The sequence below is a fragment of the Lactuca serriola genome, chromosome 5 (genome assembly GCF_051521515.1).
Source record: "Lactuca serriola cultivar US96UC23 chromosome 5, Lser_US96UC23_V15, whole genome shotgun sequence".
NCBI classification, from domain to species: domain Eukaryota; kingdom Viridiplantae; phylum Streptophyta; class Magnoliopsida; order Asterales; family Asteraceae; genus Lactuca; species Lactuca serriola.
In genome coordinates this window covers 236,370,209-236,375,274 of record NC_136412.1, presented here as the reverse complement: position 1 = coordinate 236,375,274, position 5,066 = coordinate 236,370,209, and the positions used below count along the sequence as shown (strand labels likewise).

General features: G+C 34.9%; 1 long non-coding RNA gene across 1 annotated transcript; it reads right to left on the bottom strand.

The window, feature by feature from the left end:
• Positions 1-3,060: 3,060 nt before the first annotated feature.
• On the bottom strand, positions 3,061-4,085 carry LOC145051494 (uncharacterized). The gene is made up of 2 exons (XR_013683654.1): positions 3,584-4,085; positions 3,061-3,493 (listed from the first exon to the last, which is right to left on the bottom strand). It is a non-coding gene; the product is annotated as an uncharacterized LOC145051494 (long non-coding RNA).
• Between the last annotated feature and the right edge of the window lie 981 nt (positions 4,086-5,066).

Below are 5,066 nucleotides of genomic sequence, written 5' to 3'. Positions count from 1 at the left end.
CGACCCTAGTGTTCATATAATGTCGATTCCAACTAAGATGAGTATTTTACATGGTTCTGAGAACCAAGATCGATGTAGCATTTGACTTAAGTCAGAAGAATGAAGTGAAAGATAATCAAAGCGATCAATGGAAGTATCGCAACTGTTGTTAAGATTAGAAGCTTGTACCTAGAATTGATACATGCTAGAATGTGATTATATCACATTAGAACATGAAGGAAGGTATATTCGTTCTGGAATTTGACTCTAAAAGACCTGAGTCGAAGCGTTGCATCATACGACGAGATGTCATTAGAACATGTCCCATCGGTCTGTTATGGTAATCGAAGTAAAGACTGTTTTCGATGGAGCGGGAGTCTTCAATAAGGAACGATATTGTGACTTGAAGGTCACGATTGAAAGTCCAACGTGAGATAGAGAGCGGGTGCAAGATCGATCACCGCCTGCAGTCCAGAAGTCCAAGAGTTAGATACTGATTCGAAGGAATATAGAAGTTACGATTATTACCTAGGATGAATAGATAGCGTATGGAGTCATTATACAAGCCCTGTTTTGTTGATGATTCCGGGACGTAATCATCCTAAGGGGGAGATAATTGTAACGCCCACAGCTTTGGGCTAGTCAATTTAGAGACAATAAGCATCAAAAATGAATTTTTAACAGAAGATTATTTAGAATAAATAATCTTAACCAAGTTATAGTATGTTTGACAAGGGTTCCGTACATGTAAAGAACGCCTAAATCCGAGTTATAACGAAGAAGTTATGACCTGTCGAAGTTTTACGGCAAAACCGGCACGGCACCGGGAATCGTAAAAAGTGATTTTTTGATAAAAATACCTTTTAGCCTTAGAGATATAAATAAAAGTTGTAGTGTACGTTAAACCAAGAACATACAAAAAAAGAACACCCAAATCTGACTTCTTATGAGGAAGTTATGATTTTTCTAAGATTTTGCATAACAGTAAACAACCCAAAATTCAAATTTTAGATCGAGCGCTTTTTAGTCAACACAACCTAAATGAGAATTGAAGATATCATTAATAGGAGCTCAACGATAAAAAGATAGACGAAAACAGAGTTCGTATGTAGAAGTTATGAATTTCACGTGGTCATTTAACAATATAATCTTCTTTTACTGTAAAATTTAAAATAGGTCAAGAATTAGCCGACAAAGTCAAAAGGAAAGTTGTAGATCTTGTCTTTACCTACCTGTGGATATAAAGAACGTCAAAAACGGAGTTCGTATGCGAAAGTTATGATTTTTCTAATTTGGGAATGAGCTGTGCGAAATTGGGTGACGTGGCGAAATCCTGGCCGTCGCTTCCTCCCCAAGGCGAGCCACCAGAAGGCAACATGTGGTATAGACTCGACGAGTAGAGCTATTTTCCAGCCTATAAATAGAGGTGTCGGGTGAAGCTCATTTCTCACACCTTCAAACCCTTCTTTCTCTCTCTAGAAACTCTCTCTAAGCCTCCCTAACCCCCAAAGCCTAGGGTAACTCCCTAGCATGAGGCGGAAGCCCCGGAGCGCCTGACGGCTCCGAAAAGAAAAGCCTTTGACTTAGAAACTCTGCTTTGGCGGAGCCCAGTTTTGAGAAAAACCTGTTGTAAGTGAACCACGCCTACAATACTTTAAATATAGCTTATATATAAATATAATATCGTTATTATGAACCTATAAATAAGATTTATCAGTGATTCAAAGTCGTTATACTGATTGATCTACTTACGGGAATGATATTTAGGCTGTGATTTAGTGAGGTATTTAAAGTGGGATTTCCAAACAGTATACTTTGTATACCAAACAGACCCTACCTCCGATATAATCCTACATGGTTGTTCCTTACTTGATAGATTATGAAGTAGAGTTTGAGTTAATGATGAATTTAGACTAATAATTAGCCGCAATAAAGATTAGACTAAAACTTAGCAATATTAATGTTAGGTTTCGTTGAAGGAAAATAGAATCGTTAGAAGCGAAGCGCTGCACGACTTTGGAATCATCACTTTAACAAGTGAGTGCATAGTTACTTTCATTTTACACATTGATATGAAGTATTTTATATAAATTACATGCTATGTGTGCATATTATCTTTATACTTGCTATCTATGTTGGATGAACGATTTTATACATGTTTTAAGTTATTTAAACTGTATATGTATTTTATATCTACAAAATATGTTGGGTAAAACTTGGGTAGATGAAATATGAGTTGGATGATGAGATGAGAGGTGATATAGACCATGAGATAAGGGTGAGAGGCAAACAATGAGATAAGCCTTTTACCCAAGCGTTGGCCCCGTCATCTGGCAGAGTATGGATAACAACCATGGACTATGCTAGACAGTCCAGTGGAACACTAGCAGGCTCGCAACCTGTAGGTGTTGTAAACGATGTGTTCACCGGTGTACTCTAAAAGCCCATTGACATGTATTACGAGTGCACTCTCAAAAATGATACTGTCAATAAACAAGATAAACCCTAGCGATTATGCAGGCTTAGTGCCTAGACCCTGGTACTGCGCCTAGAGGACAATATCGACAGCTGCGCCTAAATAGAGAATGTTATAATTTTGGCAGCTGCGCTAAATGACAATATTAGCAGTTGTGCTTGACAGCTGTGTCATTGACAACGAAGGACTTCGTACCTATTCCTTAGGATAATCCTTAGGAATAAATGAACGAGAAATAGCTGATTCTTAAGGTGGATCCTTAAGAGTAAAGAAGATAATGGGGATGGGTAATTTGGTTGATTGTTTGATGTTTAAACATAATAATTATATTATTGTGGGTTGAAAACCCTATGTACTCTCCAGGTTTCCCTACCTGACCCACTCAAGTTTATTTGTATCACAGGTGTCGATATGAAGCTACTTTACACTGAGAGATTTAAAAGAGATGTAGATCACTAGTGTAAATGAATGTAAGATCTGATTATGCTTATGTTTCTGTATTGACGATGACATCCCAAATGTTTTAAAATGAATAAAAATAAATTTCTTCGGAAATGCTTTGATAATATATTTATCATGTTTTTCTGGGAACAAATTTTGCAACATTTTTATTAAAAGATACTTTGATTTTTATAAAGCATAAATAAAATCGATCTTTTCTGGCCGTGAAAATAAGGATGTCACAACAACCCCGTCCATACGGTGGACCATATTCATGTTTTTTCCCTGCAAGATTGCCATTATATTCATAATCTCTACCCTACTCGTTGATATGTTGTGAAGAAAATCCTCTGAGGTCTTCAACTTTGAGTGAAGGGAACACCATTCCTTTTTTCTCTAGTTCATCTCCATCTCCAACTCACTTAATGTTACCTTCTTCTTTAGAACCAAATCAACCAAATACCCCAAATCCGTTAAATCTTGAGCATACCTACAAGACCTCTAACCAACCTTTAGCTTATATGCATTCTTTCTCATCCGTCAAATGGGCCATACGCTTTGACTTACTAGGTGCTTAGATAAAGATATATGTCTAGTCTGCAAGAAATTGCACAAAGCGATATAAAACTTTACTACACCCACCTAATCAAAGACCTCAAAATGTCATAGCTTTCCCAATATCAATACCTTTGCCTTTTAGGATTTTACTAGGAACGGGTCACTCCATAGAAGAAAAACGTCTAATAAGGATGAATGATACCTTTCATAATATACATCTCCGGTCACTACTATCGGAGCAGGAGACAACCCATCTTAGTTAGAAGGGTCTCACGAATGAAGACCCAACACAACCTTTCTTTCCTCGAAAGTAGGTGAGGTAACAAGAGCACCTATAAAACCTTCCATTGGAAATTTGCCTCGAAGACAATAAACAACACGTGTAATCGTAAAAAAGGCACCCACGTCCATGTAGTCTGCCGTTAGCGTTAAGGAAAGACGGATCTGAGCTACATTCTCATAATGTTCCTCTATGATTACATCTATATCTCGGTTTATTTCTCTGGAGGTCCCAACCCTTTCCTACAAAATGATGCTCGCCATCCTAATTCAATGCATCACCATCTAAAGGTCCCTTCAACAACCTACAAAAAAAAAAACATCGACCATTAGTATTGTAAATGTACGACGGAAAATAAAAAAAGTGGAGAGATGAAACAAAAACATACCATCTTTGATGACATAAAATAGAGGCACATCACTCCATAATGGCCTCATCCTAATGGTAGCATGGACCTGTTCTTGGAAATTATCGATAGGGACATAATGACCAGAGATACAATTATCCATAACTTGTGAAGAGGAAAGTACTTAATTATGGATTATAAATTTAATATTTGATCTGAAAATTAAAATAAAATTAACTAATAAGTAATAAGTAAAAAATAATAAAGATATGAAGTTTAAATATAACTAAAATTTGGAAATAAAATGCTATTAAATGAAATATTTTTTTGTATAAAATTTAAAATTTAAAAGACATTTAACTGTAAATACTTAATAAAATTGATATAAACAAACTACCATCTCTATTGGTAAAATATATTTTATGGGTTAAATGCAAGCAATCAATATTTCATTAGATGCTTTTAGATCTTAATCAATCACTGTAGTCTTTTTTAAGAATTATTATAAATACAATAATAAACAGACATTCAATATTTTATTTTTTTTCAAATCCAATTTGTCATCTTGAAAATATATATGGCATTGGACACCCCACTTATTTTCTAGTCAATTATGAATGTAAAATGCCTAAGTAGCAATGATTGAGGTTCTTGAAATAGTTTCCACAAAATCAAAAGAGGGTTTCAATTTTTAATAGGATAGAAACAACAATAACTAAGGAAGGTTTATCTCTTTCACTCACGTTTCCAAAAGACAAGCATCCACTTACGTTTAACTAAGGGAGGTTTATATATAATTAAAACTTAAAAGACAATTATGTTTCTTTTTCCTTTTAGCATCCAACTAAAGTTTCTATTTGTTTTGAAAAAAAAAACTTTTGAATCACCAATTTCTTAAATGTTTTTTTTTTTTTTTGGATTTTATTTATTTATTTTTACTTTTTTGGGATTTAGTGCACTTAATTTATACATGCCTTAATGGGTTA